General features: G+C 46.3%; 1 pseudogene; it reads left to right on the forward strand.

Moving 5' to 3' along the window:
• Nucleotides 1-12,498, forward strand: part of LOC109944153 (uncharacterized) — a 104,249-nt pseudogene that overhangs the window by 85,880 nt on the left and 5,871 nt on the right.

The raw sequence follows: 12,498 nt of genomic DNA on the forward strand, positions 1-12,498 counted from the left end.
AGAGGGACTCGACCGGGGCTGACCGACGGTGAGGATCCGCGGCGGTTCTCCGCCGTCGGTCCGGTTTTGCGACGGGGAGGCAGTGGCAGAGCATGAGTGGTAGATGGGGATCACAGGGGCGGGGCTAATTTCGCATGCGGGGGCCTGGGGCGGCCGGTCCGCGGCACGGTGGCGGGTGCCCGCGGCGGCTTCGCCGCCGGTGAGTTTTCCGGCCGAAATAGAGTGGGGAAGGTGGCGGGTCGTGATCGTGGGAGTGTGGCGGAACTCTTGGCACCATTTAATTGAACTGAAGGTCGCCAGGGAGGGAGAGGGGAGCTTACCGGAGCGATGGAGGGAAGCACGGCGGCGCTGCTAGCTCGATTGAGCTCGGGGAGGAGTGGAGGAGATGGTCGTGGCTGGTGTGGAGGGCTCGGGCTCGGCTATCCCTTTTATAGGCGCCCGGGAGGGGGAGAGGGATGGAGGGGACGGCGAGCTCCGACGAGCTTCCATGATGGCGGGCATGGAGCAAACGGCGACGAGACGACTCGGGCAGGCTGAGGATGAGGGGACGGCTCGGGCACAGAGGCGGGTCGGTCACGGAAGTCGGGGCGAGCTTTAATGGCGAGGCGACGGGGCGTGCAGCGCTCGGCGGCGAGCGCGCCGGTGAGGCATGGGCGAGAGAGATGGAACTGACGAGTGGGGTCGGCTGCCAGTGAGAGGTCCGCGCGAGAGAGAGAGGCGGGGCGCTGACGGGCGGGGTCGGGCTGTCAGCGGCGAGAGTGGCGCGCGGCTTGGGCCGCCTGGGCCGGAAGGAGAGGGGAGGGAGGCGGGCGCGCGCGAGGTGGGCTGAAAGGAGGCCCAGCCGAGGGAGGGAAAGGTTTTTCTTTTTTTCTTTTTCTGATTTCCATTTCTCTCCCTTTTTCTTTTTTTTTACTTTTGTGTCCTTTTGTTTCTTTTCTTCTTAACAAAAGTTCTCTAGATGAACTAGATGATAAATATGGCCTATGTGAGGTGCTCAAATAACTTTAAGTATATGCAAATGATAGGGTGACCTAGGGGGGGTAGGGTTAGGGAAAAGAATAAAACAAAAGGGGAAAAATTAGGGGGGTTACGGTTTCAAACCTGGGTTGGGATTTTAGGATGTTACACGCGGTGAGGGTGTTCTTGCGGTGGCGCAAACCGAATTTGGGGAAACTGTGAAATTCAAGCTCGCTGGCGATCAACTGGGGGCAATACTGGGTGTCGGGGTACTTAACTACCCTACGGAGCTTGTGGTGGCTTCAATTTATAGAGAAGTTAAGCGGTGGCATCCAATTTTGCGCAGAGAGACCGGCGGCCGAGACGAAGGGTGAGTCACTGATGGCCACGCAACGTGGCTTTTACCGTGGCGGCACCTCCGGCGATCACCGGATATGCGTAGCACGGTTAGCCGCGACGTGGTAAAGTGTCTGGACACGCGGCGGGCGACAGTGATGGCTCAACGGCGGCGGAAATCTATCCGAGCGACCGATGAGCAAGGGGAGGGAGGTACGGCGGCTAGCCGGAATAGTTTACTGACCGGGCTTATCCATGGCGGCGTGCTCCGAGCGTTTATCTAGTCATCCTGAGCACGAATTGAGACGGCGGCGGCGCGAATCTTAGCGCAGGGAGGTCGCCGTCGACGAGCAAGCCGCGCAGGCGTTCTGATCCACTCGAGCTACTGTACCATGGCGAGACCCCATCAGAACACCTGACAGAGCACTTTGGAGCGCCTATTTCTCTTAATTTTGTGTGGTGACTAAGCTAGCTCTCTGTATCAAAATTATAGCCTGACAATCCAGCTACAATTTTGTCATAGCAATCTTGATCAAATTCTCAACAATTCAAGCTTGAATTCATGCTTAAAGTTTCAGTGATCACACTGTCTGTCTGAAAATTCAGACATAGGCACCCTGACAGCCCAACTTCAACCTTAATTATCTCCAGCTTTTTCTCAATAACATGGCTTGCACTCTTAAGCAAAGTTGTTCACCTAAGATAGATCTACATAGTTGATGTGGTGACCTAGGGCAAATTCTCAATAATTTGGAAGATGCAGAGCTCCAAAGTTGAGCCAATGTCACTGAAAATCAGACTTAAACATTTGAGAAAAAGTGTGGCTCTTTTGCACTTAAGTCCAAATCTCAGGGTTTAGATTGCAAATTCACATATGAGTGACCCAAATGACTTAAGATACTTATTTAACTTGGTTTTTGCACTTTAGTCCAAAAGTGGACTAATTTTGCACATAGGTCCCTAGGGTTTGGATTTAGGGTTTTCAAGGGTTCCAATTAGGGTTTCTGGCATCCCAGGGGTATAAATGTGATTTAACTTTATTTTTGGGGACATTTTATGACTATTTCCCTAAAGCCTTTAGGTTTTCTCAATTTGGGTTAGGTCTTACCCCTTTAATCCCCATTTAGGGTTAAGTCCCCTATCCAGGGTTCTATTTGCAAAACACTAAAACAATACAACTTGTTTGAAATTTTTGCCTAGTGAATGCACTCTAGGTGTATCAAACATATGCAATGTCAATGCTTATGATGCCATGCTCAAGTTTTAGTTATAGTAACACCAGGGGTGTTACATCCTTCCCCCCATAAAAGAATCTCGTCCCGAGATTAAAAGTCCTAGGGTAAGTAATGGAAAAGGAAACGCGACATACTTTTATTTCCTTATTTCTGGTACAAGGCAGGGGTGGTTTGGGAATTTACTCCTTTATTACAACAGTTATACAGGCTTTACAATTTACAAGAGGCTAAAAAGCCTAGGAAATTCTTATCTAAAAAGTCTTGAGTTTCCCACGTAGCCTCATCTTCGGAATGCTGGTTCCACTGTATCTTATAGAACTTGAGAGTTTTTCTTCGGGTAACCCTGTCCTTTTGATCCAAGACTCGAATAGGGTGCTCAGAGTATGTCAAGTCCGGTTCAAGGACAACATCTGTTACTTCAACGATTCGATCGGGAATCCGAAGACACTTCTTCAATTGGGACACATGGAACACATTATGTATAGCAGACAAAGTTTCGGGGAGCAGTAGTCGATACGCCACTGGTCCACATTGCTCAAGTACCAGGAATGGACCAATGTACCTAGGTGCAAGCTTCCCTTTAACCCCGAAACGCGATACTCCCTTCATTGGTGAAACTTTCAGGTAGACATAGTCCCCTTCATGAAAATACAAGGGCATTCGCCGTTTGTCTGCATAACCCTTCTGACGAGCTTGTGCTTTCTTCATATTATGAATAATTTTCTGAACCTTTTCCTCAGCCTCCTTCACCATATCAGGCCTAAAGAAGCACATTTCCCCAGGTTCAGACCAATTTAGCGGAGTACGACATCTTCGTCCATATAAAGCTTCAAAGGGTACCATCTTGATACTTTCTTGATAGCTATTATTATACGAAAACTCCGCCAAGGGCAAACATTCATCCCATTTTTGTGAGAAGTCCAGAACACATGCCCGCAGCATATCTTCAAGTACTTGATTAATCCTCTTAGTCTGTCCACTCGTTTGGGGATGATAGGCCGAACTGTGGAGCAGCTTGGTACCCAGGGATTTATGGAGTTCTTCCCAGAATTTGGATACAAATTGTGGTCCACGATCCGACACTATAGTCTTTAGAACACCATGCAAACTGAGAATGTGGGCAATGTACAACTCTGCATAGGTAAGTACCGGGTAATATGTCTTGACCGGTAGAAAGTGAGCAATCTTTGTAAGTCGATCAACAATCACCCAGATAGAGTCATACCCTTTTGCAGTCCTGGGCAATCCCACAATAAAGTCCATACTTATGTCTTCCCATTTCCATGTCGGTATTGGTAGTGACTGTAATGGACCGGCGGCTTTCAAATGTATGGCTTTGACATGTCTGCAGGTGTCACATCTCGCCACATAGCGTGCAATTTCGATCTTCATCTTTGTCCACCAGTAATGTTGCTTCAAGTCTTGGTACATCTTAGTGCTTCCGGGGTGAATAGAATAGCGGCTAAGATGTGCTTCATCAAGAATTTGCTGGCGGAGCTCTTCATTCTTCGGCACCACTATGCGGTTATTAAACCATACAATGCCTTGATCATCTTCTTTGAAACATTTGGCCTTTCCAGCCCTTAACTTCTCACGAATGTGTTTCATACCCTCATTATCCTTTTGGGCATCAATTATCCTTTGCAAGAGGACTGACTCAAGCTTTAACTGATTCAAAGTTCCTTGTTGGACCATTCCCAGGTTTAGCTTCTCCATCTCTTGACATAAAGTGTTGTCAGAGGTCTTCATTGTAAGACAATGACAGGAAACCTTACGGCTTAGCGCATCTGCCACAACATTGGCTTTGCCTAGGTGATAATGAATTTCCAATTCATAGTCCTTAATAAGCTCAATCCATCGTCTCTGCCTCATATTCAATTCTGACTGGGTGAAGATATACTTCAAGCTTTTATGATCTGTATAAATGTGACAAATATTTCCCAGCAGATAGTGACGCCAAATTTTCAGGGCATGAACAACAGCAGCTAGCTCCAGATCATGAGTTGGGTAATGCTCCTCATGTCGGCGCAACTGCCTTGAAGCATATGCAATTACTCGGCCCTCTTGCATTAATACACAGCCGAGTCCACTGCCAGATGCATCACAATATACATCGAAAGGCTTGGTGATGTCTGGTTGAGCCAATACCGGAGCAGTGGTTAATAATGTCTTCAATTGTTCAAAGGCTTCATCACACTTTGAAGACCAATTGAACTTAACATCATTCTTCAATAAACTTGTGATTGGCTTCACAAGCTTAGAAAAGTCTGGTATAAATCTGTGTTAATATCCCGCCAGTCCAAGGAAACTTCGGACCTGATGAATAGTGGTCGGGGGTTTCCACTCCAAAATGTCCTTGACTTTGCTGGGGTCTACCGCAATCCCTCTGGCAGATAGAACATGTCCCAGAAATTGAATTTCCTCCAGCCAAAACACGCATTTGCTGAACTTGGCATATAACTGATGTTCCCTCAAGCGCGTTAACACGATCCGTAAATGTTGGGCGTGCTCCTCTTCATTCTTGGAATATATCAAAATGACATCAATGAAGACCACTACAAACTTGTCCAACTCGGGCATGAATACCGAGTTCATCAAATATGTGAAGTGGGCCGGAGCATTTGTTAACCCGAAAGACATTACCAGATATTCAAACAACCCATATCGCGTAGTGAACGCAGTCTTTGGTATATCTTCGGGCCGAATACGGATCTGGTGATAGCCTGATCGGAGATCAATCTTTGAAAATACCCTTGCTCCAGTCAATTGATCAAATAAAATATCAATCCTTGGAAGAGGGTACTTGTTTTTTATGGTGACCTCATTCAAGGGTCGATAATCCACACACATTCGTAAGGTTTGATCCTTCTTTTTGACGAATATGGCTGGACAACCCCATGGCGATGAGCTTGGCCGGATAAATCCTTTCTCCAGGAGATCTTGTAATTGAATCTTCAATTCTGCCAACTCATTAGGAGGCATACGGTACGATCTTCGAGAAATGGGAGCCGTACCGGGCTTCAACTCTATTACAAATTCTACCTCCCGCTCAGGTGGCAATCCCGGCAACTCCTTGGGAAAGACATCAGGAAACTCGCATACTATCGGAATATCCTTGATTTCCGGTACCATAACTTCATAAACTCTGCCAGTAATTTTGTTTGGAATAGGGATGGGCAAAAGAATTTCTTCTTGATTATGACTCAACCTGATGGTTCTTTGATCAGTATTGAGTGTTGCTTTATGCTTGGCCAACCAATTCATACCCAAAATAACATCTATGTCTTGGCCTTTCAGGACGATCATATTGGTAGGAAAGTCCCGTCCGGCCAATGATACGGGCACTTGATAGGCCACTTCTCTAGTAAAGATTTGTCCCCCAGGTGAGTGTATTTTAAATCCCTCTTTTGATTCATGGCATGCAATGTGATGTTGCTCCACAAATTTCTTGCTAATGAACGTATGCGAAGCACCAGAATCAAAAAGAATGACTGCAGGATGACTGGCCACGAGAAACGTACCCATCATCACCAGTTCACCTTCCGGTGTAGTGGCCACTTGAGTATAGTATATCCGCCCCGTCTTCTTTGTATTCTTCCCCACATTGTTTCCCTTGGGCTAAGCTGATTTCCCAGATCCTTGCTGAGCATTTATTTGATTCTGCCTGGGATATGGGCAATCCTTGATGAAATGTCCAGACTTGCCACAGTTGAAACATCCGGTTGAAGAGCTGGGCAAAGCAGGGAATCGAGTGCCTGGGGCACCCGGCTGACTTGGGGCAGTGGGGGCATTGTTGGGACGAATAATGATTGGCTGCTTGAAAGGGAATGAGGGCGGTCGAGAAAAAGAGCGATTTTGGCTAGAAGGCCGGATCACAAACCGTTGCCTTTTTGCCTGGCTCTGATTAGACTTCTCACCACCAAATTCCTTGTTCTTTCCGGAACCTGCATATTTTGCTTCAACAGATAGGGCTGTGCTGACAGCTCTTCCATAAGTCAAGTCAATGCAAGTAGCCATCTTCCTTTGCAATCGATCATTTAATCCTCTCATAAAGCAATTTTTCTTTTTCAGATCAGTGTTCACCTGATCGATTGCATATTGCGACAGGTGATTAAACTTGTTGAGATACTGATTGACAGTATCTCCTCCTTGTTTTAGCTTCATGAACTCTTCTTGCTTCATATGCAGAACACCTTCGGGTATATAATGCTCGCGGAAGGCTACTTTGAATTCTTCCCAGGTTATTTGATGATTGGCCGGCTGAACGGCCACAAAATTACCCCACCAAGTGCTGGCAGGGCCGCGTAGTTGTTGCGCTGCGAATAAAGGCTTATGTGTCTCTGAACAACGCAGAAGACCAAATTTTTGCTCAATAACCCGTATCCATTCATCGGCTTCCAGTGGATCTTCGGCTTTAACAAACAAGGGCGGACGTGTCTCTGAGAAGTCCGGATAAGAAGTTTTGCGGGGGCCCTGTTGATAGCCCCGCCCACCAGGCTGCTGGAACTGTTGGCCCGCCATTTCTCTCAGAAAGCGGGTATTGTCAGCAGTTGCGTTCACTAAGGCGGCAATTGCCTCAGCCAATGTGGGAGGAACAGGAGGTGGATTGGGTGTGGATTCCCCTCCCCGGGAGGTACCAGCTCCGTCCTGAGCTCGAGTCTTGGAAGGCATCTGTGGCAACAATATTTGAAAACAATATGATATGCCAAAGAAAAAAAGCCATCCCTTTTACATTACCAAAAGTAATGTTACAGACTCAAGACTCTTACAACCAGATACAATACCTAGTATACAATAGCACTACCTATTATACACTAGTACAACCTATAATACACTACACTACTTCTACTTCTACTACACCATTAGTCCTGCTTCCCGTTGCTTTTGGCGGCCTCGTCATCGGGTGTGGGAGACCATACGTCGACCAGCCTCATGGAAGGAGGGGGTTCAAAAAGGTCTAACTCCCCACCAAGCGCGTGTCCCGCAACATGGGAGGGTCCGGCTTCCGCCTCAACAGGGTGCGCAGGTGCACTAGGGTGTAATTGCGAATACAATACATGGACTTCCTCATGTAACGTATTGCAATAGACCTGCAAGTCGTCGATAGCTGAGCTAAGTTCCTTGATTCGGGCTTGAGCCCTTGCTTCCTTAGCACAAGCCAGCAAACGGGACTGAACTGCCCAGTCGAGCGCCAAGTCCCGATCAGCAAGCTGATCCCGCAGGTGGCGGATGTCCCTTCTTAATTCATTTATTCTATCTCCATCCGCAACCCATATGTTGGTCCTGTGTTGCAATTCCGCTTGAAGTCGATTTACTCGTGCTTCAAGATCTCCTATTGGATCATTACTCCTGCTGCTACTGTCCTCATGTCGAGGGGCCAGTTGATGTCGGGGCACACCGATTGGTCCAGTTGACTTGCGCGCCGTTTTCCTTGTGCGCGGCGGCATCTTTCTAAGGGGAAAATTTTATTAGTATAATTCTTAGCATGATGCATGTATAAGTACAGAATCAACCTTAGTTGATTCAACCTTCTATACATTGCACTCTTCCTATCTGGTCTTTAAGATAGATTCTTCAGAATACTTAGGTAAGAAGAGAAGAGAGTTTCTAGGTAAGACTTTTAGAAAATCCTTTTGAAGATGCCTCATAATATCTGCAAAGAAGGGCTACGCTCCGATACCAGCTGTGACGGAACCTCCCAAGTAATTAGGCCCACCTACAGTTGTCCTTGTCTAACAGACATCAGACACCCTGTAGATGTTTCTAAGTCACTTGACAAGTTCGGTATCTTTCCTTACCTTTCCAGGAACGTCTCACCCGTCTTGCAGACATTACAGAACATCGGAGATAAAGAAATGCGGAAGCGATTACATAAACTTACCCGTCTTGCAGATCAGGTTGGTTATTACAGACCAGAAATATAAAGCGAGTGCTGAGTAGTATTATTACATAACTAAGGGAGGCAAAAACTCCTCCCGATAAGTTTTTCATAAAAGTTCTATATGGAGGACCAAGTCCTCCCGCATCTTCACTCTTGTTTCTCCTCCTTAGGAACCACCTTGGTATAGAAGCAACAGAAATCCGCTACTTCCTCACCTAAAACAACGAAGGGATAAACCCTGAGTATGGAATTACTCAGCAAGTCTTACCCGACTAAAGAAAAGACTCTCAAGGGTATGCTGGCTTAAGGGAGTCAAGGTAAGGCTTTTCAATAATCAAAGACTCTGTTTTGCAGAAATGCTTACTAAAGTGGATCCTTAAAAATCCAGTTTTATTTGTCAAGTTAAGTACAATTACCTGCAACTAGAGTTCTTTCTACCCTAGTTCAATCACTGGTCCTGCACTAGCCAATTTCTTAACAAAAACCCATCATCTTTAGTGCATTGCTACGTGTAAGTCAGTGACCAAGTCTTCATAACCGTGAAGGTACGACAATCCAAATCGATTATACTCAGCTGAGGATCTCCAATCACATGACATATGTAGCACTTAACCCTTGCATATGTCAACCCGCCACCGGGGTTCTTAAGACCAGATCAGGTTCATGCAAACCGAGAGCATAGATACACCACCGTCCAGCCTCTTGCCACGGAGGGTACACGCTACTCTCGCCACCGCTCCACACCCATTTCGTGTTATCTTATTCTGGCCTTAGTCTGCCCGAGGCAAGGCTTACCCATGACGAGGCATGTGACCAGTTAAAGGGTCCTCGATCATCAAGCCTACAACGACAAGGTCCTTAATCGACTCAGACAGAGACACTACACCGAGACTCTCTTCTCGTGCAAGTCACCCGCCCGGTCTCAGCTTAAAAATTTAAAACCCAAAGCTTGGTACCTGGCAGAGGTACATCTTTTCCGATGTTGAATCCTTCACGGCCGTGATGGATTCACCATCAAGTTTTATTTTTGAAAACAACCCTCCCACTTTGCCAAACATCTTTTGTAAAACAAATCCTTTTGTTTTTCTAAAGCAATACTAAGCATAAGAAAACATTTTTGTAAAATCAGGGTTTCAAGGAAGGTAATCAAGTTCAAGGAAGGTAATGCAAGAATTGTTTTATCAATCAACTCCTATCACCTAATGCAGCAAGCAAGTGAGAAAGATTTAAAAACATCAAGGGAGGTGGCAAATGCACCGGGGCTTGCCTTCGTTCACAGGTGAGTCTGGCTCGAATCCACAAATATCAAAGTAGAAGCAGTTGCCTGCCTGAGAATCCGAGGGTGGTGGTGTCCTTTCTTCGGTGACTTCCACTTCTTCTTCGCGTTCTAACATAACCATATATATATACATATATAAGAATGAATGCCATGTAATGCTCATGAGAGTCGAAGATAATAAAGATTTATTATCTAAATCTTGAATACAACTTTCCTTCATGGAACTCCGAGAACTTAGGGTTTCCGGAGTCGATAAAGGAGTTCAAAGAGCAGGGGGTTTGGGTTCTAGTTATCAAACATGGTCCAAATCAATTCAAACTCTACCCAAGGCTTCTAAATAATGTGGGGAGTTCATATAAAAATTTTGAACATTTTTGGGATTACCATTTATCTTTTAAAAATCCAGAACTATTTCTTGAAGCTATTTTAAATGCCCTAAAATTCCGTATTTAACCTAAAAATCATGAAACTATTTTTATTAAATTCTAGGGAAAATAAGAAACCTAGGAAAATTAGTTTCACAATTTTAGGAATTTTCTACCATTTTCTAGAGTTTTTCAAAGCTCTGCTAAAAAAGAAAAAGGAAAAACAGAAACAGTGCTCGGCCGATTCCAGCCCAGCCGGCCCAGACCCAGACAGAAACGTGCCCGCGCGCGCGCTCTGGCAACTTTGCGCAGGGGTCCCTGGGGTTTTGGCTAATGGAAGTTGGGTTCGGTTACTATGCTTATGAGTCACTGACAGTTTGCACAGAGGCCCTTGAAGTTCTATTTCTTTACAGTGGGAGGTCCACGACGGCGACGCGCGCGGCCGAGCTCCGGCGAGCACCAAGACCGGCCAAACGGGGCAACGACTGGTTCCTAACTTCGGCCGAAACCAAATCCGAGTCCGTATGAATGTTTCCCCCAATTAAATTTCAAGAATAGTCAACTGGTTAGCTCAGGCCACGGTGACAGTGCGGCTGACTAAAGGAATAGCACGTTCCCGATTATCTAAGGCAGCTCGATTCAAATGGGTGGGTCAAGGAGCATGAGGAGGGCCTAGGGACGCTAGAACAAGAGACGGAGAGCCTTGGACTAACCTGAGTTAGGCTGGCCGCGGTGAGGGTGTTCTTGCGGTGGCACAAACCGAATTTGGGGAAACTGTGAAATTCAAGTTCGCTGGCGATCAACTGGGGGCAATACTGGGTGTCGGGGTACTTAACTACCCTACGGAGCTTGTGGTGGCTTCAATTTATAGAGAAGTTAAGCGGTGGCATCCAATTTTGCGCAGAGAGACCGGCGGCCGAGACGAAGGGTGAGTCACTGATGGCCGCGCAACGTGGCTTTTACCGTGGCGGCACCTCCGGCGATCACCGGATATGCGTAGCACGGTTAGCCGCGACGTGGTAAAGTGTCTGGACACGCGGCGGGCGACAGTGATGGCTCAACGGCGGCGGAAATCTATCCGAGCGACCGATGAGCAAGGGGAGGGAGGTACGGCGGCTAGCCGGAATAGTTTACTGACCGGGCTTATCCATGGCGGCGTGCTCCGAGCGTTTATCTAGTCATCCTGAGCACGAATTGAGACGGCGGCGGCGCGAATCTTAGCGCAGGGAGGTCGCCGTCGACGAGCAAGCCGCGCAGGCGTTCTGATCCACTCGAGCTACTGTACCATGGCGAGACCCCATCAGAACACCTGACAGAGCACTTTGGAGCGCCTATTTCTCTTAATTTTGTGTGGTGACTAAGCTAGCTCTCTGTATCAAAATTATAGCCTGACAATCCAGCTACAATTTTGTCATAGCAATCTTGATCAAATTCTCAACAATTCAAGCTTGAATTCATGCTTAAAGTTTCAGTGATCACACTGTCTGTCTGAAAATTCAGACATAGGCACCCTGATAGCCCAACTTCAACCTTAATTATCTCCAGCTTTTTCTCAATAACATGGCTTGCACTCTTAAGCAAAGTTGTTCACCTAAGATAGATCTACATAGTTGATGTGGTGACCTAGGGCAAATTCTCAATAATTTGGAAGATGCAGAACTCCAAAGTTGAGCCAATATCACTGAAAATCAGACTTAAACATTTGAGAAAAAGTGTGGCTCTTTTGCACTTAAGTCCAAATCTCAGGGTTTAGATTGCAAATTCTCATATGAGTGACCCAAATGACTTAAGATACTTATTTAACTTGATTTTTGCACTTTAGTCCAAAAGTGGACTAATTTTGCACATAGGTCCCTAGGGTTTGGATTTAGGGTTTTCTAGGGTTCCAATTAGGGTTTCTGGCATCCCAGGGGTATAAATGTGATTTAACTTTATTTTTGAGGACATTTTATGACTATTTCCCTAAAGCCTTTAGGTTTTCTCAATTTGGGTTAGGTTTTACCCCTTTAATCCCCATTTAGGGTTAAGTCCCCTATCCAGGGTTCTATTTGCAAAACACTAAAACAATACAACTTGTTTGAAATTTTTGCCTAGTGAATGCACTCTAGGTGTATCAAACATATGCAATGCCAATGCTTATGATGTCATGCTCAAGTTTTAGTTATAGTAACAGCAGGGGTGTTACAATTGCGACCAGAATCTGATACCAATTTGTAAGACCATTGACACTGCAGAATAAACTCTCCACCGCCAGAACACACAAGAACCAAATTTGAGATAACGAGCACTGCTCCCGGTACTCTCCTCCTCTCACAAAGATCAAATTTAACTGGGGTTTCGAGAGTACAGGTGGGAATTCGCTATTACAGAGATCGAGCCTAGCTCTCTCTCACCAGATCGTCGGACACAGCCGGTATTCAGACTCCAGTTCCAACCCAAAAACCC

The sequence above is a fragment of the Zea mays genome, chromosome 2 (genome assembly GCF_902167145.1).
Source record: "Zea mays cultivar B73 chromosome 2, Zm-B73-REFERENCE-NAM-5.0, whole genome shotgun sequence".
Classification (NCBI taxonomy): Eukaryota; Viridiplantae; Streptophyta; class Magnoliopsida; order Poales; family Poaceae; genus Zea; species Zea mays.